We start from the raw sequence: 27061 nt of genomic DNA, 5'->3' as shown, positions 1-27061 counted from the left end.
AGGCCAGGCTCCCCTGTCCTTCACTATCTTCTGGAGTTTGCTCAAATTCATGTCCATTGAGTCAGTGATGCCATCTAACCATCTCATCCTTTGTCACCCCCTTCTCTTCCTGCCCTCAATCTGTCCCAACATCAGGGTCTTTTCCAATGAGTTGGCTGTTTGCATCAAATGGCCAAAGTATCAAAAATCTAAAAATATACAGTTACCATATGACCCTGCAGTCCCACTCCTGGGCATATATCTAGAGAAAATCAAAATTCAAAAAGATACATGCACCCCAGAGTTCGTTTCAACACTATTTACAATAACCAAGACATGGAAGAAAGCTAAGTGTCCATCAACAGCGAAATGGATAAAGAAGATGTGGTATAATTGTACAATGGAATACTACTCAGCCATATCAAAGAAAGAGAATGCCACTTGAAGCAACGTGGATGGACCTAAAGCGTATCATACGAAGTGAACTAAGCCAAAGAAAGACAAATATCAAATGACATCACTTATATGTGTCATCCAAAAAAAACCGATATAAATGAACTTATTTACAAAACAGAAATAGACTCACAGACATAGAAAACTAGCTTATGGTTATCAAAGGGGAAGAGGAGAAGGGATATTAGGTGTTTGCGATTAAAATATACACACAACTATACATGAAGTAGATAACAAACAAGGACCTACTGTGTAACACAGGCAATGATACTCAATTATACTCTTGTAATAACATATGCTGCTTTTTAAATTTTATTTTTAATTGAAGGGTGATTGCTTTATAATATGTTGGTTTCTGCCATACACCAACATGAATCAGCCATAGGTGTACATATGTCCCCTCCCTCTAGAACCTCCCTCCCACCTCCCACCTCCCACCCCATACCACCCCTCAGGTTGTCACAGAGCTCAGTCATATAGCAAATTCCCACTGTCTATTTTACATATGGTAGTGTGTCTTGTTTCCATGAAACTCTCTCCATTCGATGTATGTTGTTTTGCTGTTCAGTTGCTAAGTTGTGTCCAACTCTTTGCAACCCTATGGACTGGCCTGCCAGGCTCCTCTGTCTGTAGGATTTCCCAGGCAAGAATACTGGAGTGGGTTGCCATTTCCTTCTCCAATAATAGCATAAGATGGATGAGAACATAAAAAAGAATATATATCATTTATACATAAAACTGGATCACTTCATGGTACACCTAAAACTAACACAATATTGTAAATCAACTGTATTTCTATAAAAATTTAAAAAAAAAAAAGAAATTTGCAAAGTAGAGCCCAGGCACTCCATCCGTAAATGGGTCCATTGGTCATATACTCAGACATGACCTTGTTGGGTTCCTCCGACAGGATGTGTACATGTTGATGAGGAAGAACCACCCTTGGCATCATTGGTCGGTGCTGGAGGAGGGCTGGTGACTTGTGAGCGAGCTGCAGCGGACGGCTTGGGCCCAAGGCAGCTTCCTCAAACTGTTGTTCTTCCGTGTCCACGTGGCTGGGATGGAGAAAAAGAGAGGTGTAGCTGAACACCCTTGTGGATTCTCAACCACTCAGACAACGCTTGTACTGTAGATTCTGTGTCACTGCCCAAGTTGCGGGAGGAGATAACCCCTGCGCCTTTGCGTGCTGCACCCTTGCTGGGGCATCTAGTGAAGGCTACGGAGCTTGAGTAAGGGCTGAAAGGACCCTGGAGAAAGGGGGTCCTCGTCCCGCCGCCCTCTCTCTCCTTCTCAACTTCAGCAATCGCTGGTGAGCTCAGCTGAGAGGATAGGAATCAAAACTATCTCAGCAACAAAGAGAGGGAGAGAAGAAAGTACTGGTCTGTGTAACCGCACAGACTAATCTCGAAAACATGTTAAAGGCAAGGAGCCAGACACAAAAGGTTCAGCAGCTTTCCTTTATGTTAAGTTCAAGAACAGACTAAACTAATCCATGGTGACAGAAATCAGAACGGTGGGTGTCTCTGGGGGAACGGCGATTGTCCGGAAGGAGGAGAGAGGGCACTCTGTGGAGTGATGGAAACGTTCCTTCTGTTGGCCTGGGTGGTAGTCACGGGTGGGCCTTAAGCTGTATACTTAGCATTTGACCATTTTAAAGTTTGTTAATTGTCCCCAAATAAAGTACTGTTTGTTAGCATTACTATAGAAAGAGAGGACGAGATAAGGAAATGCAGAATACAAGAGAAGCTCTCTTAGCCAATCTTACCCTCAGGAGTCCCTGGCTGCCCAGAGGTATTCTCCTCCATGCTCAGTGGCCCAGGGCCGCGGGCTACTTTCCCACACACCTGCACACCTCTGCTGCCTCCAGGTAAACAGCTGGCCCACTAAGTGTCAGTCATGTTTGCTATCACACTGGCTCAGGAGGTTGTACTTGTTTTTACATTGAAGTAATCTAATTGTGTGTGAGTGCTCAGTCATATCTGACTCTTTGTGACCCCATGAACTTCGGCCTGCCAGCCTCCCCTGGGAACCACCTGGAAAACCCCAAATAATTTGAATTCTCTTTACATAATAGTATGAAAAGAACCAGCAGGTCTGTGAAAATGAAGTTGGATGCTCTGAAATGTCTCAATACAGGTGCGTTACTAAAAGAGTTGATGCCAATCAGATGTGAATAAGCCAAGTATAAAAGTGAAACCAAAGTTATAAAAACCTAGGTTTCTGGAATCAGACTCTTCATGCATGTAAACTCTTCTTCTATTAATAGTTTGAGCAAATTGAAACTGGAAATTGTTGAGAAGGCACTAAGAGTTTGGTTTTTGCAAATAACAAAAAAGAAAGGTTGGTGTGGTCATCTTCAGATCTCTATCCCCAGGCCTATGACCTGGGTCCTTCATGTAAAAGTTGTACAATAAACACACATGTATATTTTGAATTAAAATAGAAGGTTTATCACTTGGGTGTTTTATGTTTAATGAGTGCCCTTTTGAAGGAACAGTTTTGATAATGTGACCCAACGGCCTGGTCATGGATCGAGAACAAGGAGGCGTCCATCCTGGGAGGTGGGGACTCGAGAGAGCAAATGCAGAGTTTTATTGAATGCTGGACACCCTTAATGTTCCTTGTGCATTCAGAGGATAAGCTGATGTAGATCAGGGGAATTCATCCGTGTGAATGAGTTGGCTCTGTACCACTTTGTACAACCTTATTTCTGCTTAGTGGCTTTTAAAATTTATTTTATTTTTGGGGGGCACAGCTTATGGGATGTTAGTTTCCTGGCCAGGGATGGAACCCAGGCCCTCAGCAGTGAAAACTCGGAGTCCTAACCACTGGACCACCAGGGAATTCCCCTGTGCTCGATGTTTGACTGTGATGTGCAGACATCACTCTGTGTGCCTATGCTGCATTTGTGTTCTGTTACACCCGATGCCCTATTTTGCCTCCTTCCCTGTGAGTCCCATGTTCAGGGCACAGCAGGGGACAAGGACCAAGGGGACTCATCTGTCACCCGTGAGCAGCCTGCTTGTATTTTGGAGGGGAGATGCGTCAGTGACCTAGATCTGCTAATTTTTTCAAAATACACTTTTTCCCATTACACTGGTGATACCAAAACTTGCCCCCAAGGTCTCTCACTATTATATTTAAAAGCCAGATTGAGCTAACAGAGAACCGCCATTCACACAGTCAACACTCACAGTCCAGGTTAGAATTTCCTGACAACTAAAATTCTTTGTTTGGACCGTGGAGATGAATCAGTAGTAAGTTTTACTGAGAAGGATGGTGCTTTCATTTTACAAGTCAGTGTGAATTGCAAAGGCTTTCATTGGACTTTTCGTCATAGTATTTCTTTTCCCCAGAGAGCTGCTGTTGTTGTTCAGCTGCTCAGTCATGTCTGCCTCTTTGCCACCCCAAGGACTGCAGCATACCAGGCTTCCCTGTCCTTCACTGTCTCCTGGAGCTTGCTCAAACTCATGTCCATCGAGTCGGTGATGCCACCCAACCATCTCATCCTCTGTCATCCCCTTCTCCTCCTGCCCCCAATCCTTCCCAGCATCAGGGTCTTTTCCGGTGAGTTAGCTCTTCGTGTCATGTGGCCAAAGTATTGGAACTTCAACCTCAGCATCAATCCTTCCAATGAATTCGTGGACCTTACCATATGAATTTTCTGTTTGTCCACTACAGTTAGAGCATATACCCTTTGCCGTCGTTCTTCCCCTGGCTCTTCACCCCTCTTTGATGGATTCACTAACAATTCTAACCTCTTCAGTATTCATTCATTCAGACTCAGATGTGTGCTCCAGGGCCCATTCTGTTTCACTCAGGCTCATTCATCAAGGGGCTGGAGACTGGACCAAGGATCTAAGTCTAAAGCTCAAGAAAAACAACCACAACAACTGTATTGCTGGTCAGATTTTGGCTCAGGACCAGAACTTTCTGATGGATCCTGTTGGGGCTGTTGTAGGTGACTAAGAGCATGTAGCCTGGGTGGAAAGGGTGGGGGATGGGGCAGGAAGTGTGCACACAGCTTGGCCGAGGGATCCTGGGTGGACGGCCATGCAGTCCAGGTGGTGGAGAACAGGATGCAGGTAGGGAAGGGTGGGGAGGAGGAAGGAAGGGCTGGATCTCACATGGCCGGCAGGTGGAAAAACTGGTGCTGGAACAGAGACCCTTGGAGCATGCATCCTATATTCTTTCCACTCTATCACGTGGCCAAGGAGCGAGATGAAACAGAAGAGACACTCCGAGAAGAGGAGCAGTAGGAGCTGGTGATTGGCCTTGGGACATGAGGAGGGAGAGACAGCAAAGCTGACTCTGAGAGGATGCGTTTCAGGAAAGAGATCAGGAGGGTGGAGGATAAAGCACCAGGTGGACCCACTGTAACTTCGGCAGAACTGAGATTGGGCACAAGTGTCTTTGTTCAGGGCGTTTCCTGGTCTTGGTCCTGGAGGAAGGAGGCGCTTGATGTAGACTAATGATGCCAGGACGGGCGCCCATGGCAGCTGTCGAGCTGCCAGGCCCCTGCTGGGAGCTAAAGCTGTCAGGTAGAGGGGGCAGATTGGCCCTCATTCAGAGGGCTTGTAATCCGCCCCCCACCGCCCCAGGATTCCTCCCTTCTCCTCTCTCTGGGTCACAGACCCTCCCTACCAGCCTTTGTTCAGGTCTAACTTCTGCCCATCCTCTCCCTGTTCACGGGAGCCACCTGCCTGCCCCTGTTCCCAGCTCCTTGTCTCTTAGGAGCAGAGAGTATGTGGGGTTGGCTAAGGATATAGACCTCTCCTTACCTCCTCTGCAAGGCTGGCACCCTGTTCCTGACCCATCCTTGTCCCCATGAGAACAGTGAGATCTCTGGACCAGTGAGAAAAACAGTCTGCTCCCCCTTGGAATGAAGGATGGGCCGTTGCTCAGGCTGGGATTCCGTTAGGACATGTCATCTATGGATTTCTGAAGGCACTTTAGGCCTCCAAAGAGTCAGTTAGTGACTGAGCCATCAAATCGTGATTTCTACTATTAAAAAAAATTGGCTCCCTTTACCCCTTCCAAGTCAATGGAACATCCCTGTGCCAAGCTCCTCCTCCTTCATCCTTCTGTAGTGGACTCTGGATATTGATGACAGGAGCCTCACCCACACCCAGACTCACAAATAAGGTACAGCACGCGGTACTGGGCCTCTCCTGTGCCCACCACATAGCCCCTGACCAATACTGTGTGCCAGCCTTGGCAATGGCGGCTGGCTTCCTGCAGGTATAGACGGATGTCCCGCATTGAGCTGCACTGGGACTCAGTGTCCTGCCCCACGGCTGACTCCTTCACTACAGCGCTCCACGCAAGACTTTCAATCCAGGCTCTGAAGTTCACTGAGCATGAATGTAGCCACCACTTCTTGTCTGTGGACCATCCCCCGGTTTGAGTGCTTTGCTGCAAATGGCCTGCAGCTGTGCCCTCTTCAGAGGAGTGTCCTTGGGCCATTGGTGAGGCTGCTACTAAGGCACGCGTTGGAAAGTCCCAGACGTTTGCTATCTGTCCCAGGCCCTCCTTCAGGGGTGGCTAGTAGCTCCCTGGCCTCCAGGAGGGACGTGTTCTGAATTGCAACTTACACACCAGAGATGGCTGCAGGTTTGGACTGAAATCAAAGCTCTACCTGCAATCTACCTGCAAGAAAAACCCACTTGGCTTTTTCTCCTCTGTCCTGCTTGTTCCACTCCCTTCTCGGTACCTCCTGGGAGCCCTTCCTTAAAGCATTTGCACACAGATTCTCCATGCAGGGTCTGCTTCAGCAGAACCTGGTGTAGGGAGCAATCTTGTTGAGCACTGAGGATACAGTCATTGCAGGAGGCACAGTGTGTGGCCAGGAATACACCATTCTAGAAAAGTCCATGGGATGCTGGAATGGAGCTTCAAGCTTCAAGCCTGTCTCAGTGTAGTCCCAAATACTGCATCAGGAGGCTTTGGGATCAGAAACTCCTGTGTTGGTTTTTTGCTTTGTTTGGTTTTGAATTCTACCTTTGCCTCTTAAAAAGTTGGCTGTCCTTAGGCAAACTTGGCATCTCTGATCCTCAGTTTCTTCACCTGTAAAATGGATATAATACCTGGCTCACAGTTATGAGGATGATCTCATTTCTGGGACAATAAATGTTAAGTTCTTGGGCTGATAGCAAGCCCATGTGCATGCATGCATGCTTGCTAAGTAGCTTCAGTCATGTCCAACTCCATGCGACCCCATGGACCACAGCCTGCCAGGCTCCTCTGTCCATGGGATTCTCCAGGCAAGAATACTGGAGTGGGCTGCCATTTCCTCCTCTAGGGGATCTTCCCGACCTGCATCTCTTATACCTCCTGCATTGACAGGTGTGTTCTTTACCATTAGTGCCACTGGGAGGCCCACACCTAGCCCACAATGAGTGTTTAATAAAGGAAACTGTTTTCAGTGGGTATAGTGAGCCTGCACTGTGACTGGGCTGCATCAGTGTCACCTAGGTGATTGTAATGTCACATGGGTCATTTGTGTGTTCCTGCAGGTCCCCTCACATACAAGCCTGCTGCCACTCCATTGGTTCTCATGCTATGAAATGATCAGACTGACCCCAGGAAAGGGTCTTTCTTTTCTTCTGTTTATCCTTTACTTCAAAATATTGGAGTCCACATCCATTAACCCCAGGTTACCCTGGAAATGATTTTCCATTTGCTATTCTTAACTGAGTTTTCTTCTCTAGTTGAAATTTTTCCCTGTGAAAGAAAAACATTCCAGAGCCCCCCACCCCCACTCCCCATATCTTCATTGCCTCAGGCTCATGAAAACCCAAATCCGGCCTTGGCTCTCTGAAAGAGTATCAATCCCAACCAGCTCCCCCAAAGAAGTGACCGTCATACTTGCATTCTCTTTGGAAGTAATTTGACTTAATCACATTAGAGCTAGATTGCACAATTCCCTTGGCCAAAGTTGATTCCAAATTGGCTTTGCTATTTCCCTCTTGTCCATAGATTCCTCTCTTTCTCTTCTTTTTTTTTTTTTGATGGTGGTATTTGCATGGAAAATATCTGGACATTGGTCCAACTGAATGCCACAGGGTGACACTGACACCTTCTGCCAGAAAAGCAGGTGGCTGAGTAAGAGCTCACCTGTCAGTCCCAAGGGGGTCATGTTGGCCTTGAGAGTGCGCAGGGGTCAAGGCATTTGAGGCGTGGGAAGGAGAGATGCCCTCTTGTCAAATCTTCCAGGGAGAGAGATGAGCGTTGAAGTTAGACAGTTGTGATGCAGTTAGATTACAAAGGGCTTTGAAAGCCGAGGGAAGGACTCATTGTGAGTTGCAAGTCAATTTTGGAAAAAAATCCAGGGCTTTATTAAGCAAGAAGAGTTTTGTTCATGGGTTTCCCTGATTCTCACACCCCATTACTAGAGGAATGGAAAAGCTCAGGAAGCCTGGAGCCTGGGTAGTGAGATAGCAACTCGAATTGGGGACGGGGTAGGACCTCCCTTCATAACTGACGGGAATTCTTGAGCAGGGAGGAACCAGACGGAGTGTTGAAACTGGCAAGAACATGTAGAATGGGGGAGATTTCAGTATTTCTGGCTGACATGCTCTGAAATGTCCCAACAGGTCTCACCATGCCTGGAATTCTCTGCGGGTACGCAGAGCAAGTCCCCCGGACCTTCGACTACAGGCTGACAGAGGCATCCTCCCCACTAAGCACCAGCAGGGCAGGCTTTCTACCAGCTTCCTCCTTTCCTCCTCCTGCTTCCTCTGCTAAGGGGTCTGATCTGGAGAGCTGACACCATCCTTTTCAGCAACAGACAATTTCCACCCTAGAGAAGCCCTTCTTCATGGCTTCCTTTAATTCATTGACTCATTAACAGAGATTTATTGAAAGTCCACCACACGTAGGGCAGTCTCCCCATGGCCTGTGCCTTTCAGACCACAGAAAGCAACTTGATTCTCAGGTTGGAAAATATCTCCATCATGGCCCACAGGCAGATCTAGCCCTGCCCTGTGAGGAGGGCACAGGAGGGAACGGGGCCAGGTGGGGCCTGGAAGGGTTTGGAAGTGGTTATTAATGGAGGACAGAGCAGTGCTCATGCGCAAGGCGAGCGGAATGTGCTGAGGCTGCCAAAATGGAAAGTGCCTGTTAATAGCACGAGTGACGCGCCACAGCTCACGCACTCACACGCGGAACCCTGGCTTCCTGCAGAACACAGCCTGAACGCTAACGCTGCCAGAAGCCTCTTGCCCAGCCCTGTGCGTCCACCTCTCCTGGCTGCTTGCTTGTGTGATCCTGCAAAGATCTCGACCCCAGATCTTCCACCCATCCCCAAGCACTGGCATGGAATGTGAGATGTCGAGAAAAAGTCACCTGTCTAAGCATCCTTCTTTAGTTTGTTTTTTTTTTAATTGGAGGATAATTGCTTTACAATATTGTGTTGGTCTCTACCATACACCAGCATGAATCAGCCATAGATATATATGTGCCAGGCTTCCCAGGTGGTGCTAGCGGTGAAGAAACTGCCCACCAGTGCAGGAGATGTAAGAGACAAGGGTTTGACCCCTGGTTTGGGAAAATCCCCTGGAGAAGGGCATGGCAACTCACTCCAGGATTCTTGCCTGGAGAATCCCATGCACAGAGGAGCCTGGTGGGCTATACAGTCCATGGGGTCGCAAAGAGGCGGACTTGACTGAATCAGCTTAGTACACACACACACTAGTTCTAAAGACTGCTTGTCCATTTACTTGGCAGGGACTGTCCTGGGACACTGTCATCTTAAGAGGGTTGAGGAGTGTCCAAGTATGTGCTCCCAGCAAAGTCAACATCTGAACCTGAAGATCAAATCTTAAGGAGGAATTGCAGCCTGGAGTTTAAGGAAATACTGAGCAAGTGTGGTAGCCTGGCTGGTCCCCCTGAGGAAAACTTGCAGGAAATTTCCTGCAACCTGCTAAGGATGATACAGCAACCACCATGATAACAGCCACAGATCCCCGCCATCCCTGTCTCTGATCTCAGAGATTTGTCTCAGAACTCTTTTATTCATGTCTCCTGCGCTTGTCATCCCAGGTCCTAACAATGGACCATAGAGAGAAGGATACAGGGGTGGGATGGAGTGGGAGGCAGGAAGAGGCTCAAGAGGGAGGGGACACATGTCTACCTATGGCTGGTTCATGTTGATGGATGGCAGAAACCAACACAAGATTACGAAGCAAGCATCCTCCAATTAAAAATAAATAAATTTATCACTCAGAGTTTAAAATGAAGAAAACAGAGGGGATCAAATTTTTTTTTTTCTCTACCCATGCAGAGCTGAGCAAGCAGCCAAGCTGAGGTTCAAATTTGATCCCTTTGCCTCCACTGACCCTGCTTCTGCTGAAGCCCTCGAAGGGCTTTGTCACCAGCCCCCACCATGCCCTCGGGGCCTGCTGCCCTTCCCACTGGGGCTCACTCTCTCCCCAAGCTGCACTGAGAGCAGGGCCAATGTCAAGGCTCAGGGGACATTTAGCAGGAAGCGTGTTTGGAAGAAGCTACGAACAGCCTCTTGGCTGCCCAGAGACGAGACCTAAATGAGAAGTTGGCGCAGACTCCCCTTTCAGCCATTCCTCAGGAAACTCTATCTCAGATAGATGAGATGGGCTTGCTAGCTCCCTAAAGACACGGGTGCCAAGGACCGGCTCTAGACAGGAAGCTTTGTGGATGTGAAGGGCAGGGACTCGGAAACCAGGTGGATAAGAAGAGGCGCCAGGAAGGGATTTTGTGAGCAACTGAGTCAAGGAATAAGGAAGGGATGAGCAGACATCCATTATGTACTTAGGATTTGTCAGACGTGGCGGTGGTGCTGCAGGTGTACATATTATCTTCATCCTGACAACCGCGTACTGGGAAGTCAGTACCATCATGCCCATTTCTCAAAGGAGGAAGTGGGGGTCCGCAGACTTAAGGTCGGTCAGCAAGTCAGCAGCAGCCCTCCCAGGACCTCGCTCTCTATTCCTCCCACCCTGTCGTACTCTTGGAAGGATCCTGGCCCCTGGTTCCCCAGAGGTACCGCCCAGCTCTGGCGCACCTAAGTGGAGGTCAGCCCCTCCCATGTTATTTCCTGGCACTGTGTACAAGGCTTAGTGTGAGTGGCTTGGTCATACTCACTCCAGCGGGCAGTTTGGGCAGGAGAGGGAGAGGGTGTGGAGCCTCCCTGGACTCTTAAGGCAGAAGGCATTGAGAAAAGAGAAGCTGGGTATTGTGGGCCAATTCTGGGGTTCTCTAGTCCAGGCTTCTGTGCCCTGCCTTCCTCCTTGGTTGGAGCGGAGTTGCTTGCCCTCGCTCAGGTTTTTGCATCTATTTATTCAGAGGGTGTTGTTTCTGTGGGCTGGGGCCAGGGCGGTTCTTCCAGGGGTCACAGGGTCCTTAGAGACAGGGCAGCGTGGTGACAAGAACTCCCCAAACCGGTGGCCCTGGATGTCTCCCTAATCCCTGGTCCTCACGGTGTTCCCAGGCCCTGCCCAGTTGTCGCTTGTGGATAGATGTGGGCTACTTGATGGCAAGCTGCTTCTGCGTGTCTCCGGGGGACTGGCTGGTGAGGTGCTCTGGGCAACTCAACTGCTCAGGGGTTTAGACCTTGCTCCATAGGGACGAGGCCTGCTGGACCACACAGAAAGCCTCATGTGCAGAGCTGCCCTGCCCTGCCCTTTCAAGATGCAGCTAAGCCCAAGAGGCGGGAGTCAGCTCGTCAGGTCAGGGGTGATGCTGATGCCCTAGGGCAGACTAAGAATGTGCTGCCTGCACCCAGGTGATAGGGGCAAGTGGCAACATGCCTCTAGAGAGAGTGGCCCTTCCCGGGCTGGGCAGATGCTTTGCTGAAATTCTTAATCATATCTTTAAAAAAAAAAAAAGAAAAACAAAACACTTTGCAGCCAGGAGAAGGTCAAGTTCAGCATCCTCTTTTAAGGGTTTGGTTAGGGCTGGGCACTTCCCAGGTGTCTCAGATGGTGAAGTGTCTGCCTGCAATGTGGGGGACCAGGGTTCAATCCCTGGGTCAGGAAGATCCCCTGGAGAAGGAAATGGCAACCCACTCTAGTACTGTAGCCTGGACAATTCCATGGACAGAGGAGCCTGGTAGGCTACAGTCCATGGGGCCGCAAAGAGTTGGACACGACTGAGTGACTTCACTTTCTTTCTTTCTTTCTTTAGGGCTGGGCATTGTTCCTTTTTAATGGCGTGGGCTCTTATCCAGGCAAGAATCAAGTGAAAGGAAAGCATTAGTCACTCAGTTATGTCCAACTCTTTGCGACCCTATCGACTGCAGCCCTCCAGGCTCCTCTGTCCATGGGATTCTCCAGGCAAGAATACTGGAGTGGGTTGCCATTTCCTTCTCCAGGGGAATCCTCCCAACCCAGGGATCTAACCCGGGTCTCTTGCATTGCAGGCAGATTCTTTACTGTCTGAGCTACCAGGGAAGGCCAAGTGAAAGGAAGGGAGTGTCATTTCAGTGAAACAGCTTTCCCAAATGTTTGGGGAGATGCAGACACTGGGTGGGATGGCCCTGGTGCCATCCCAGGTGTTCAGACAAGGCAGGCATGTCGGTCCCATCACAGCAATGGGGATTGTCCGTGCTGGGCCATAACTCCTACTACCTTCTAGAAAGCAGAGAGCTGTGGACTAGAGCACAAATTCATTCCCTGACTCCACCTCTAACATCCAGGTGGCCTGTGGAGGCCCTCTCTTTAAGCCTCAGTTTCCTCCTCTGCATGGTGGAAGCAGGGAGCCATCCTGGTTGGGGACATCACTGGGAGCCAGGAATGTGTCCATGGCAGAAGGCTACAGACCCAGGCTGGCTGCCCGGGGCTGGGCTAGCTGTCTGTGATGCCTGTTTTACTGAAATGACGCTCCCTTCCTTTCACTTGGGCTTCCCTGGTAGTTCAGACAGTAAAGAATCTGCCTTCCAATAACACTCTCCCTTGGGCACCTGCCCTGCAAGCCTCTGTCCTCCCTGGTTTCCATGTTCCCTGAACAATGAAGAAGATGCTGCCTGTCTCCTCCGTGGAAGTCCACTGCTTCCTTCTCCAGTCACTTCGCCATCACAGGGCTTCATTCCTGCCGAGCTAGTCTGCTAACCCCTCCCTGATCCTGAGCCTCAGGGTCCCATCATGGGGCCACACTGTCTGCAGACCTGAGTGCAGACGCCGGGTGTGGCCGCACTCGGGCCATAGACCTGGCCGTCCTGTTCTCCCTGTCGCTGCTCAGGTCAAGACGCGCTGCTCCCCACCCCTCCCCTCCCCATCTCCAGGCTTTTGTGTCCGTCACCTCTGCCTGCAGTGACCTGTCCTCGTGGCCCCCAGACTTCACCTCCTCCTCCATCCGTGCCCTCCCTCAAGTCCCATCTCAGATCCTATCTCCACCCTGGAACTTTCTCCCTGAGCTTCCGGCAAGATAGAACCCCGCTTCTCTGAGCCCCTGTTTCTCCCTGGGATGTTCTTACGATCTGGAGTGAATCAGGGCCAGTTTCTTTGTGGGCTCTGAGCACAGTGAGGATGCGTCTGCTGGGGGTCTTTTCTCTCCAGTGTTTGGCGCAGAGCTGGCCAAGAGTGCAGGCAAGTGTTTGTGGAAGTAATGAGTAGCTGGGTGATGGGAGCAGATAGAAGTCCTGTGGGTCTAAGGCTACAAAGGTTTGGCACTGTCTCCAAGGAAGAGAGGGCTTCCCTTGTAGCTCAGCTGGTAGCAAATCCACCTGCAATGCGGGAGACCTGGGTTCGATTCCTGGGTTGGGAAGATCCCCTTGAGAAGGGAAAGGCTACCCACTTCAGTATTCTGGACTGGAGAATTTCATGGACTGTATAGTCCGTGGGGGTCACAAAGAGTCGGATATGACTGAGCGACTTTCACTTTCCAAGAAAGAGAACATGACATTTTGAGTTCAGAGTTAGTGACATGGCCCGAGAAAGGTCTGGGAGGCCGAGGGGCCTGCAGAGGAAGCCTCCCCAGCTCCAGGGTCACGTCCCCTCTGAGTGTGGGTGGGGGTCACAAGGGCCAGACCCCCTGCCCTTCCGACAACACAGAGGCAGTACCGAGGGAGGTCCTTGGAGACTGGCAAGTAGGGATGGAGTAGGGGTGGAGTGGGAACACCCAGGTGGAAATGGGACAGAACCCAGAGGCTGGATCCTCAAGGGAGAACCCCTTTCCTCTCTAATCCTTCCTTCATCCGTCTACCCCCAGAGTGTCTGCCTAAGTGTCTTCATCAAAGCTTGTAAATTCCACCCTCCGTTTGGCAAGTCCTCTCCCCACCCCCTGCTCCGTAGCCCCTTCCCCTGCACCCCCCTCCTCCTTCCCTTGCCGCCTCCAAAATCAATTTTCAGCGCGAGCAGCAGGTACCGCGCCATCTGGGGCCGCTGGCAGCCTCCGCAGGCTGTAAGCAGCTCAGTCTGCTTCCCTTAAACCCGCCCCTGAATTTCTCTGCCATCCCCAGCCTGGTCTTCCCTCCTCTTTCCTCCCTCAAGAAGGAGGGGAGGGTGAGATCCAGACCCTCACGCTCTTCTTCTGAGGGGTCCCCCTCCCCCGCTCCATCCATCCCCGCAGTGAACCCCTACATGGGGTTTCAGGGTCCCAGCCGCTCTGGCCCGGCCGTCAGATAGAAGCCACGGCCGCTTCCCTACCTGCGGGGAAGGAAGGATGCGTTAATTGGCAGGAAGAGCAAGGAATGGGGGCCGGTGGAGCCGCGCCAGGTTCGCGGAGGTGCACGGGCCTCACCTCGGCCACGAGGGAAGCTGCGAGACGTCAGCCTGGTGACCGCGCCTGAGAGGCTCGGTGCGGTGACCTCTCTGTTTGGGGGTGAGGAGGGGAAAGTAGAAACCTCCTTCTCTTCCTCCCGCTTTATGGAAGGCCCTGGCAGGCCAAAGGCCCCGGGCAGGACTACTCTGCGGAGCCAGGAGTAGGGCTGGAGGATTTTCCATGTGTTTGCTTTGGAGATGGGGACGAAGCCAGGACAGGACCTGAAGCAACCACCCTCATCCACATCTCAGCTCTACCACCAGGGTACGTTTTAACCCTTCACCTGCTTTCCTGAAGCATTTCTTCACCTTCTGGTTAGAAAAGAGCCTTTTTGCTTGCAGACACCACACACATACACACACACACACACCCCCATCCCTTCACAGAGCCTCTCCTATTGTTCTTTATCTCCAGTATCCTTAGCCTGCCAGGCACCACCTGTTTCCCTACGGCCACCAGTTGACTCCAAAAACACCCAGGAGAAAGAGGATCTCGAGAAAGCAGAGGTAAAAGAATCTTAAGTACACAGTATTAGCTTCTGGAACATTCCCCAAGTGACTGAAAGAGTCAAGACCTGAGCTCAGATCTCCTGATGGATGGATTGACACCTTCCCCCATCCTGGTGTGGCCAGGAGCCTGCTCCAGGAGAGCCTGGACAGAGCAACAGGGCCGTGAATGAGCCCCTGGCCCCCTGGCCTCCTCCCTGGTCTCTATGACCTTGGGTGATGACACGCCCTGGATGCTCTGGCAGCCTCCCCCTATGCAGGATGGTTTGGCCTTGACAGTTAAGTTGTCTTCGTGTCCTCAGCCTGGAACAGAGTGCCAGCCCCAACGCAGGAGCCCCCAAATATCTGATAAAGGAGGCGCTTTTGGTTGGAGGCTCTGGGAAGGTAGATACACCTCCCCCAGCACCTGCCAAGTAGTAGGGGGTCAGTACAGATGAATTTGCACAAGTTACTTAAGTTACTTCTCATGTGGTTACAGAAAACCAATGGGATGCATTTGGAGCAGTGACGTATTTCACAAATCACCACCAGGTACTATGGGGGCATGCAGGGGGCGACTGAGTCCCGGGCAGCCTCAGAGTATCTGTGCTGAGGCTGCAGGGGTGGGGACCATCGGGCTGGTTCCCTCCTACCCCCCTCTGCTCCCCACCCTCGTGTATGTCTCTGCAGGAGACACTGAGCAGAGGGTTCTGAGCTCTTCCCCACATGGCCCTGAGCACCAGGACTTGGAGCATCTAGCCTGGGGTAGGAATTCCTTTTTAGGGGAACAGTCCTCCATCTCTGGGCAGCACTGCAAAGGGATGGTGGAGTGAGTGACCTCCGGATGTCCCTTAGCTTGTCAGGACGATCCTGACATTCCTGCAGGGCAAGGTGGGCTGGATTAGGAATCGACACCAGTGACAGCCAAAAATTCCTAGGACGACTGAAAGAACGGTCACAGAGGTCAGTCCAGGGAAGCCCAGGGGTCTTTTGAGCAGGTTTTTGTGGGGGCAGCACCTCCCCCCTGGGAGAGGGAGGGAGGCAGGGATGGGTTCACAGGGTCCAGGCTCCAGGCAATGAGAGTACCCAGAACTTTTCACGGGTCCTGTGGTTTCTCCTGTGTTAGCGTCTGTTCTCTTCTTATTGAATCAGTTGAGCTACTTTCTACTCAGCACAATGCTTCTCCTAAAGGGGAATTGGACACTTTACCTAATGGTTGCTGAAGAACCTGCCCCAGGAAGATGCATTCATCATGTCCTGGGGCCTTGGAGGCCCCCCCGCAGAGAGTCCTGCAGTCCTGGGGGTATGACTGCCTCAGGCCAAGCAGCCATGGATCCCAGCGCCAATGCCCTTTTAACATCCCACCCTGAGTGTCAGAGGCATCTCACAAGAATTTCTAGCCTGGCAGATGGCCCTTGGACATACAGCGGCCACGTGCTGGTCCCAGAGAAGTCAGTGGTGACTGTAAGCCCTCATCCACCCTAGTACCCTGCCTGCTAAGGCTAATAGTTGAGCTGATGTGACTTCATGTCCTCTGGATGCCTTGACCAAAGCCACCTGGAACTCAAGAAGGGCAAGAGGGAGTCAGAGCGAAAGAGGGCTCCAAGCCCACAATCCAATGCAGGGATGGGATGTGATGGTGAAGATTCAGCAGCCTCAAGAGGCTGAGCCTGGCGAGCCCCTAGGGGATGACAGGTGCAATGGGAGCACTGGGTCAGACAAGTTCCAGAGGCCATGCACGTGGCATCTGGAGTCAGAGAAAGCTGGCCATGGATTCCTGCTCTTCCGCATATGCATTGTATGATCCTGGGCGGGCTGTTTTAGCTTCCCAGAGCATCCATGGGGCCTGCCTCGTGGGAAGACAGTGGGTATTACCTATCATGTTTGTAAGCACTCAGAAAAGCTAGCTAGCTATTATCATTTTTATCCTATTCCATGTGTAGAGATAAATATGGTCCAAATAGAGCAGGAATTGCAAAGGCAGTTTTTGGCCTAGCAGGATTTTCTGAAGAAAATCTTGTGTGTATGCATGTATTTGCCTATGTGTGTGTGCGCGTGTGTGTATGCTTCCCTAGTGGCTCAGTGGTAAAGAAGCTGCCTGCTAAAGCAGGAGACGGAGATGCGGGAGATGTGGGTTCCATCCCTGGGTCGGGAAGATCCCCTGGAGGAGGAAATGGCAACCCACTCCAATATTCTTGCCTGGGAAATCCCATGGACAGAAGAGCCTGGCAGGCTACAGTCCATGGGGTTGCAGAGTCCATGGGGTCGCAGAGTCCATGGCGTCGCAAAGAGTCAGACATAACAACTAAATGAAAACAACTTGGTGTATATATATATATATATACACACACACACATACACACATACATATAGAGACAAAATAAATACATATATTTTGTGTATATAGTGTTTGTAAGTGTCTGTATAGAGAGAGCAGTAGTATAGGGGGAAATATTACACGGCAAAAATCAAGAAGGTAAGGAATTCCCAGGTGCTCCAGCGGTTAAGGCTCTATCCTTCCACTGCAAGGGGGTATGGGTTTGATCCCTGGTCTGAGAACTAAGATTCCACATGCTGCACAACACAGCCAAAATTTAACAAAGATTTACAAAAATCAAGAAGATAAAAAGGCTGGAAGAAAAGTCTCCTGCCTGTGCTTCCACACCGCCTCTCTGGAGAACCTCTAGCTAACCACTTTGTCTTTCTCAGTTCCCCATTCTATTCAATAAAGATAATAGTATACCCCCCCGTCTATTGTGCAGAGAAATTTTTGTGAAGGGTGAACACCATCCTGTAAGTCAAAGTGCTCTAAAAAACAAAGTGCTGTACAAATATTAATACAAGGGAATGTGATTTGTTTGCACCTAAATAAAGCTCTGGAAACAGAGATTCCCTGCAAGGTGGGGACCAGAGGAATGTTGTAGTTTGGTTTCTGTTCCTCTCTCTCCACTCTCGGTAGCCCATCCTTCCGACCCCCTCTGCCTTCGCTCCTGCTCGAGTCCCCACAGTTGTATGGGTGTCTCAGTAGTGTGACTACACAAGCCACAAGCTTTGGGGGAAATTAGAAGGCAACAAACATTGGGAAAGCATCTTGAAAACCTGTGTTAAACATGGGGCTTCCCTGGTAGCTCAGAGGATAAGGAATCCGCCTGTAATGCAGGAGATCTGAGTCTGATCCCTGGGTGGGGAAGATCCCCTGCAGATGGGAATGGCAACCCATTCCAGTACTCTTGCCTGGAGAATCCCATGGACGAGGGGATGGTGGGCTACAGTCCATAGGGTCACAGAGTCAGACACGACTCAGCGACTGAACAACAGCAACAACAGAAGACACAAATGTAGTAATCATTTGGGGGAAAAAGTGGAATGGCGATTTGGTATGTTTCCCCTGGAAGTTACAGGGCAGAGAGGCACTCTGGCCTTGAACTCAACCCACAGGGAAGTAGCCGTTGAGAGTGGGATGAGACAGTTGAATGAATTCTGTACACAGAGGATCCCGCAAAGTTAAAGAATCTCACCGAACAAACGAAAAGGTGGCGGGTTCAGATGGTATGGCGTGGGAACAGCAAGAGAAGAGCAAGAAACATCTTCCCCGTAAACAATGCAAGCTTTTGACGTCTTGGCTGTTAATTACACGAAGAGACCAAGAGACTTGTAAGCCCATCTGCTGCCTGGGGAGGATTCCATACGGCTGAAATCTGATTCTCGATCTTGGAGAGTGGGTTAAGTAGATGCAGCCAGGCAGGAGCGCCGGGAACAAGACAATAGGAAGGTGCATTTGTATCGTTAGTAACCATTTGCAGAGCACTTATTGCATACATTACCCTGCATCATCCTTATACCCGTGTGAAGCAGGTATCGGGTTCTTATTTTTCAAATGACGAAACTGAAACTTGGGGAGGTTGAGTAATTCATGCAAACTCACACAGTTCATAAACAACTGCTCCCCGCCCCCACCCCCTTAAGGTTTTCTGACCGCAAATTCTTTGTTCCTTCCAAATTTGGAGAAAATCTCATGTTATAAAACTTATTGGATTTATTGGGGGGAAATCAAGCCCTCTTAGCTTCTTGGGAAAGAGGGATTGCTATTGTACCGCCAATCAGCTTTATTGTCTACAAGTGTGAAAAACCTCTGACAATATTTTTAAATGGGAATGCTCATGATCTAAGAAGATTGTAACACAAATTACAAAGACGCATAGAATTAGCCAGGGCTTCCCTGGTGGCTCAACAGTAAAGAATCCGCCTGCAATGCAGAAGATGCAGGTTATATCCCTGGGTCAGGAAGAGCTCCCTGAAGAAGGAATTGGCAGCCTTCTCCAATATTCTTGCCTGGGAAATCCCATGGACAGAGGACCCTGGAGGGCTACAGTCCATGGGGTTGCAAAAGAGTTGAACGTGACTTAGTGATTAAACAACAAACAAACAGCAATAGAATTAGCCCATGAATTTAAAGTCGCAGGAGCATTCTTGTCTTTGATCCTCAGGGTGTACCACCAGGGCCGTCTAGATAAGTGGATGTGCTTATTTCTCTGTGCACTCTGGCCATGCGCATAGTTTGACCAGAATCTTGGAGTTTTAGAGGAAACCTGAAACTCATGTGCAAATGCAGTGTCTGTCTCAGGGTAGGGACATTGGCCCAGAGCAAGTCCCCAATCACTGTCCAAGATGTCTAAACAGGATATTGTCTGCTGACGCGACTTCACAGCTCCTCACCACTGATGTGTGTTTGAAGGAAGGCAGGCATGGCCTCTGCTGCAGGGAGACCCTCTGTGTCCTGGAAAATCTGGAGGAGGAGAGGTTTAGCTGAATGTCAAGTGCAAGTTGGGAGGACAAGGCCAACCCCAGCCGTCTTCTCTCCTGTTCCTCCTCCATACAGCTTCATGGACCAATCTTGGGAAGAGTTGATTATGGTTTGTCCCTTTAAGCAAAACAAATGGCCTAAAATACTCCAGTGTTATGGGCTTTTCTTATACCTGTTTCTCCCTAGACATAGGGGACACCATTGTGAAATGAATTCAGGCAATGAGGATGTTTCCTTCTAGAAACCTCTAGCATATTGACTGTATTCAGTGGACTTACTCTGTCCCTGTGACTCTTTTCTTCCCTAACTGAGGGGTTTTGTCTTTGACTTCTTGGGAGACATCTGAAAAATCACTCAAACCCTTTGGGCTTGATTCCAAAAGGTCTAGTGAATGACAGGGGCTTCCCAGGGGGCGCTAGTGGTAAGAATCTGCCTGCTAATGCAGGAGACACAAGAGACACGGGTTTGATCCCTGGGTCAGGAAGATCCCCTAGAGTAGGGAATGGCAACCCACTCCAGTATTCTTGCTTGGGAAATTCCATGGACAGAGGAGCCTGGTCGTCTACAGTCCATAGGGCTGCAAAAGAGTCAGACACAGCTGAGTGACTGAGCACTGAGAGAATGAGAGTCATCGCTACTTCTTCACTCAGCTTCCATGAGGACTAACAAAACATTGAGCAACTAGTTTAAATTGGGTCTTCTAATTAATGGAAAAGATCGGTGAGGTGTATCATCCAAAAAATGTCTCCTCTAGGAGCAATTAAAGAGACAGCAAGTCAACAAGGCATGTGTGCTTCTGTTTTCAGTTTGGAGCTGGAAATAGTGTGGGACCCAAAAGATATAGAAGACACAGTTTTTGTCCCAAAAATTTACAATCAAGCTGTGAAGATAATCACTCAAGTGCCATCTACAAAGACCAGAACTCATTGTATTCCATGTTTTCTTTTTTAAAAAAGAAAATAAACATAAATTTATTTTCTCATGGTGTGGAAAACGGAGTGTTGATTTCTGTTGAGGTCTCTCTTCTTATAGGTGGTAGTCATCTCCTTGTGTCTTCACATGGCCTTTTTTCTGTGCATGTGTGTCTTAAACTCTTTTTTAAAAATTTTATTTTTTATTTTTATTTTTTTATATTTAGATCATATTTTTTTTAGATTCTTTTCTCAATTTTTTAAGTGAATGAAAATTATTTATTTATTTTTAATTAATTTTACTTTTACAATATTGTATTGGTTTTGCCATACATTGACTTGAATCTGCCACGAGTGTACATGTGTTCCCTATCCTGAACCCCTCTCCCACCTTCCTCCCCATCCCATCCCTCTGGGTCATCCCAGTGCACCAGCCCTGAGCACCCTGTATCATGCATCAAACCTGGACTGGCGATTCGTTTCACATATGATATTTTACATGTTTCAATGCCATTCTCCCACATCATCCCACCCTCACCCTCTCCCACAGAGTCCAGAAGACTGTTCAATACATCTGTGTCTCTTTTGCTGTCTTGCATACAGGGTTATTGTTGCCTTCTTTCTAAATTCCATATATATGCATTAGTATACTGTATTGGTGTTTTTCTTTCTGGCTTACTTCACTCTGTAATAGGCTCCAGTGTCATCCACCTCATTAGAACTGATTCAAATGTAAAAAAAAAAAATTTTTTTTTTAATTTCTTTGCTTTTAATTGGAGGATATAGTTGCTTTATAATATTATGTTAGTTTTTGCCATGCATCAACATGAATCAGCCATAGGTGTACATATGTTCCCTCCCTCTTGAACCTCCCTCCTGCCTCCCACCCCATCCCATCCCTCTAGATTGTCACAGAGCACCTGATTTGAGCTCCCTGCATCATGCAGCAAATTCCTACAGGCTATCTGTTTTACACATGGTAATGTACATGTTTCCATGCTGCTCTCTCAGTTCGTACCCCCCCCCACCGTCCCCCACTGAGTCCGCAAGTCTGTTCTCTGTGTCGGCGTGGCCATTGCTGCCCTGCTATAGGTCCATGAGTCTGAGCGAGCTCCCGGAGTTGGTGATGGACAGGGAAGCCTGCCGTGCTGCAGTCCATGGGGTCACAAAGAGTCAGACACGACTGGGCAACTAAACCGAACTGAATTAAATTCATCAGTACCATCTTTCTAGATTCCGTATATATTTGTTAATGTATGATATTTGCTTTTCTCTGACTTACTTCATTCTGTTTTCTTTTTAACCAAACATTTACACATCAAGTAAAATGTTATCTTGAAATAAATGTCTCATATAGTTATTTACTCAAACCAGTGGTGCTTCTGTGGCTCCAAACATTTCTGGTGTTCCCTTTATTTAGCTCATGAATGAGTTTGAAAGGGAGAGTGGGCATCCAGCTCTCTGTGAAAAGACTCTGCCCCAAGTCTTCCACTGCATGGAACATGGACTGGGGGTGGGGGTGAGATCCTTGAGCCCAGGTTATCAACTTCTGGCTTCTGAAAGAAACACCTGGTTGCTTGGAGGTATCAGGTGATCTGGGGAGAGGAAATACAAAATGGGAAGGATTGGTTACAGGAGACAATGCGAGCAGAGGATCAAAGGGTCTGGGAGGCACCAGCAAGCCTGGGAGCAGGTGACACTCAGTGACACACACCGGGTGTCGCTTTCTAGCGCAGATTCCCGATTAGCGGAAGGAGGCAGAAAACATTTGGTAAAAGGTGAGGCTCGCTTTCTGTGAGACCTCTGAACCCATCAGCTCTGCGATTTGTGCTTTCAAAAGGTGTGGTGCCAGAGCTTTGTACAGATGGACAAATCCCCAGCTAAGATCTAAAAAAACGGGGGCCACTGTTTATTTTTCTGGTGATTTGCCCTCCCTTCCCCTTTATTTTTCCAAGAAAGGCTGATCTTGAAAAATTTATCTGGTCACATTTCAAGAAGGTCCAGGCAACTCTTAATTCTCACTTTGGATAAAATCCTGGTTGAATATTAAGGCCAGGCTGATTCACTTGCCTTTTATTCCATTCAATGCTATGTGTATTTATTGAACAACCACCCTGCCAAGGGGCAGGCATGCACCATGTAGGAAGCCATCAGGAATCACGTGAGACCCCCTGCTCACAAAGATCTCACTCTCTAACGGTGGAGACAAAACCAACAGCCCTGCGATAATCATTTCCTAAGGTAGAATGGGTTGAACGTAGGTGGGAGGTTCACAGATCTGTGGTGTCTGAGACTGGGAAGGACCATATACACATGGTGGCCATCAGGAGCATCGAAGTTGCCAAGTGGGTAGAGTTTGAAAGGTGGGCAGAATTTCCTGGTCACAGAGGGCCATGGTGGCATCTCAGGAGGTGGTGGGTAGGCTTTGAGTGAAGCTGACATGGGCAATCTGAAAGTCTGGGAAGAACAGTAGGAAAGAATGGGCTTGGAAGGGTAGAGTGGGTATGGATTTTGGAGCCTTTAAATGCCAGTTTTCGGTCTTATTAACAGGCAGTAGGGGATCATGGGAAGCTTCTGAGCAGAAGAGTGATATGACCATTGATATGTTTGGGGAGGGTGTTCTGCAAGCAGCAAGTAGGATGAGCTGGAGGATAAGTAGAAGCAAACAAAGAAGGTCACTGCCATACCCTGGAGAGGGGAGGGGTGAATGAGATGGCTGCATGCTTAGAGGGGAGGTGATATGCTGAGGGGGTGTGGCAGAGAAGTGATGCCTCCTCTGTGCATCGCCTTCAGTGCAGTCCCTGGGCTTCAGCAGCTCCTGATGCTGCGCTTTGCAGAGCCACTTAGAATGGACTCTGCAGTTGCCTTCTGTTTCTGATTTTCTGCCTCAGTGACTGAGCTGATAAAAAGACACACAATGCCTGAGTCTAGGAGACCCTTAAGCTTCCCCAGCTGGGCTCCTCTCAGATCAGACCTGTCTGATTACTTAAAGTGAGTGTCATGCCAGTCTGAAAGCTGGGAGTCCTGTTTTCTAAAATATCAAAGGTACCCTTTCCTTGAGAGCACATGACTATATGCCAGGAAAGATGTCAGAGATCTGAGCTCAGAGGCTAGAGCCAGAGGTTTAGATGGAAGGAAGGGAGGGGGAGGTAAGGAAAAATAGAAGAATTTCTAGAAGAAACACCTGTCATGGCTTAAAAAGATGGTCACATCCTTCAAAAACTAGGTTCTGGACCACTGAGAAATATGGAAACAATCTAGGACCCATTGCAACCGAGATTACTGCACATACCAACCAATTTCCTCTGTCAGATAACTCCCATGGACACACATGGTGAGACTATTCCACGTGGGAAACGGTGTGTGTCTGTGTGTGTGTCTGTGTGTGTGTGTGCTTTTAATTGTCTCTCCAGAGTGCACGGGCTCAATAATTTCAGGGCATGGGTTTAGTTGCCCCACACCATGAGAAATCTTAGTTCCCCAACCAGGGATCAGCTCAGCATCCCCTGCATTGGCAAGCAGATTCTTAGCCACTGGACCACCAGGGAAGTCCTGAATGTGCCATGACTAAGATCCGATGGAGCCAAATAAATAAAATAAATTGTCTCCCCAGTTTGTTGTGACTTCATTCCCCAGTCCTGATTTCACAGGGTCAAGGAAGCCTGTTGGAGTCTGTCCCAGGAAAGGCTCCCTCCAGCTATTCCTGGGAGAGTAAAACTGCTCCAGCTCCAAGTCGGTGACACAGGGTCTGCCCATCTCCAGGGACTTATTCACTATAACTGGGGCTCCCCTGGTGTCTTATGCCCCCAGGTTTGATCCCTGGGTCAGGAAGATCCCCTGGAGAAAGGAATGGCTATCCACTCCAGTGTTCTTGTCTGGAGAATCCCATGGTCAGAGGAGCCTGATGGGCTAAAGTCCATGGGGTCGTAAAGAGTCAGCGACTAACACTTTTCTCCTCCAACCCGCAGATCAAGGATTATTCTAAAGTGTGAAACATATGATCATGGAAAAGATAGATTTATTTAATGCACTGGATTTTTTTCTCTTTGTGAGAAATGAACATCTCTGTGCCTAATGCCTGGGCTTTAAGAGTTTAGAAAAAATGGTGCTAACTGCTACATCAGCCAAGCCTGTCATCTGAGGCTTATCACTCTTAAGAACATTTATTTCTCACTTATGTCACAGTCTGATAACTGGTGGGTCAAGAGGCTTCTCCATCTTGTAGCTACTCCATCTGGAACGTGTGACATCTAAAGCACACACACACAAAAGAAAAAGTAAGAAAAGCAAAAAAAAAAAAAAGAAAGATATCTTCTATGGAAGTGGGAGCGAGAAGATTTGTTGGACGTTTCTAAGGGTCATTCTCAAGTGGCTTGTATCACTGCCCACATTTCATCAGCCAGAAGCCGGTTGTCCAAGGCATCAACCCAACACCAGGCAGCCTGGGAGATATGGAGGAATACACGGACCTCTGTTGCTACAGAGCTTTTGCTCAAGGCCTTCTCAGTGGGGAGATGATACCCAGGTGAGGAAAAGCTTGTCGGGACTGCCTTTGGAGTCCTCACGTTCATTCTCATCGTCCTGAGTTAAGAGAATGAATGTGAGCGCCTTATTCATTGAATGGAGCAAATTCCCTGGTGGTCCAGTGGTTAGGACTCTGCTTTCACTGCCAAGGGCAAGAGAAAAAAAACCTGAATGTGACTTCTCCGGCGGTCCAGTGGTTAAGGATCCACCTGTCAATGCAGGTCCAGGAAGGTTCCACGTGCCTTGGGGCAACTAAGCCCACGAGCCACGATGACTGAGCCAGCACCCCAGAGCCCATCTCTGCAACAAGAGAAGCCATCGCAGCGAGAAGCCCTCATTCGCCGCAACTAGAAAAAAGCCTGTGCTAACAGCGGAGACCCAGCATAGCCAAAAATTAATTAATTAATTTAAAAAAGGCTGAATGGAAGAAAGATATTTGCTAGCCCTGGATGTGGAATGAAGCTTAGAATTCTCACCAGGGATCTGTGCTCTTGACTTTGGCCAGGGGGCTGGGGAAGCCGAGAGAGAGCCTGGAACAATGGGAGGTGAGGAATGTTGGGGCAGCTGAAACATTGCCTCATGGGCTCCCCAGATACCAGGGCTACATCACTGGCTTCCAGAACACCCTGTGACCTCACTGGATTCCAGGCTCTATATTTGGTCACCACCAGTGCCTATGACTGTGAATAATTGAAAGCAATATAATAGGGTGAGAATTAGCGTTGCCTCCCTTTTCGCCTTTCATAAAATCTTTTTATATCGAAGGGGTCTGGCCCCAGCCACTCCTTGCTCTATAATTAGTCCTGGGAGTTGTGAGGGCTGTGATTCTGTTAATGACATTTCATGGTTCAGTCTTGGGGTCCCTCAGGCATTTTCATCTTTGCTGGAGCAGGTGAACCAGAGTAATTTGCATTAATGACATGTAGGTCTGTCAGTGAGTCCCTAAATGTTACAGATGAGCAAGGGAGAACCCCCCAAGCCCGGTGTGCCAATTAGAGGGTCCCACCTAGCCTCCAAGCTCCCCAAACAGATGAGAATGGTCTGGGTATCATTGGTCATGACTGGTAGGTTTCCAGTGCCCTGTCATTTCACCCTTCCACCCCTGCAGACTTGGCCAGCATTCTGCTCCAGGTCTCTGGACACAAAGTATTCTCTGCTTGAGAATCCACCACAATTCCTTTTATTTATTTATTAATTTATCCCAGGCGGCACGTGGGATCTTAGTTCTCTGACCAAGTATTGAACCTGAACCTCCTGCATTGGAAGCACAGAGTCTTAACCACTGCACCATCAGGGATAAGCAGCGTAGCGTGCGGGAAATGTTCAGAGGTACATATGAAGGCTTTGAAGCTCGTGGCATGAGCTATGGGTACACAGATGTGCAGTAGGCAACGTCACTAGTGAAAATGAGTTGGAGTGGCTTTCCAGAACCCCTTTGGAAACTAAGGTCCAAAGACATTATGTTGTTGCTGTTGTTTGGTGGCTAAGCTGTGTCTGACTCTTTTGCAGTCCCATGGACTGTAGCCCACCAGACTCCTCTGTCCATGGGATTTCCCAGGCAAAAATACTGGAGTGGGTTGCCATTTCCTACTCTGGGGGATCTTCTCAACCCAGGGATCTAACCCGTGTCTCCTGCCTTGGTGAATGGCAGATTCTTTATTGCTGAGCCACCCAGGAAGTACATTAAGTGATTTTCAAAACTGCTCTTTCCTGTTCATCTTCGTACCCGACCACCCTTGCCCCTCCCTCCCTGGGATTTAGATCCTTTATCTTGAGTGCCACACTGGTGCTTAGCTCCCTGGCTTTCCACTTTCTCTTCCCTTTGATGGAACATCCTTCCAAGACTTGTCCCACAGAATGCCTACTCACCCCTAAGACCCCGTGCAATTATTTCTCGTCTTTGAAGTCTCCTTGACCACTGTCTCTTCTAGCCTGAGTCGACTAATGCTTCCCTTATGTTAGTATTGCTTCTTCTGCTTAGCCCTGCTACAGCAACCATTACAGCAAGATCTAACAATGATTAAACTCTCTTTCTCCCCCAAGCCATGAGCTTGAGCGAATGAAAGCTGCCTTCTTCATCTCTGTATCAGCAGAGCACAGATGCTTTAGGCTCATGGTAAAGACTTAACACATGTTTTCTGAGTGAATAAATGCATTAAAAATGTTTATCC

At 48.9% G+C, this 27061-nt stretch overlaps 1 long non-coding RNA gene across 1 annotated transcript; it reads right to left on the bottom strand.

Moving 5' to 3' along the window:
- Window positions 1–21592: 21592 nt before the first annotated feature.
- LOC133248276 (uncharacterized) lies at window positions 21593–25532 on the bottom strand. The gene is made up of 2 exons (XR_009736653.1): window positions 25367–25532; window positions 21593–21961 (listed from the first exon to the last, which is right to left on the bottom strand). It is a non-coding gene; the product is annotated as an uncharacterized LOC133248276 (long non-coding RNA).
- Window positions 25533–27061: the final 1529 nt, after the last annotated feature.

Source organism: Bos javanicus, chromosome 5 (genome assembly GCF_032452875.1).
Source record: "Bos javanicus breed banteng chromosome 5, ARS-OSU_banteng_1.0, whole genome shotgun sequence".
Classification (NCBI taxonomy): domain Eukaryota; kingdom Metazoa; phylum Chordata; class Mammalia; order Artiodactyla; family Bovidae; genus Bos; species Bos javanicus.
Note: the sequence above shows the minus strand (reverse complement) of the source record. Positions and strands in the feature narration are given on the sequence as shown.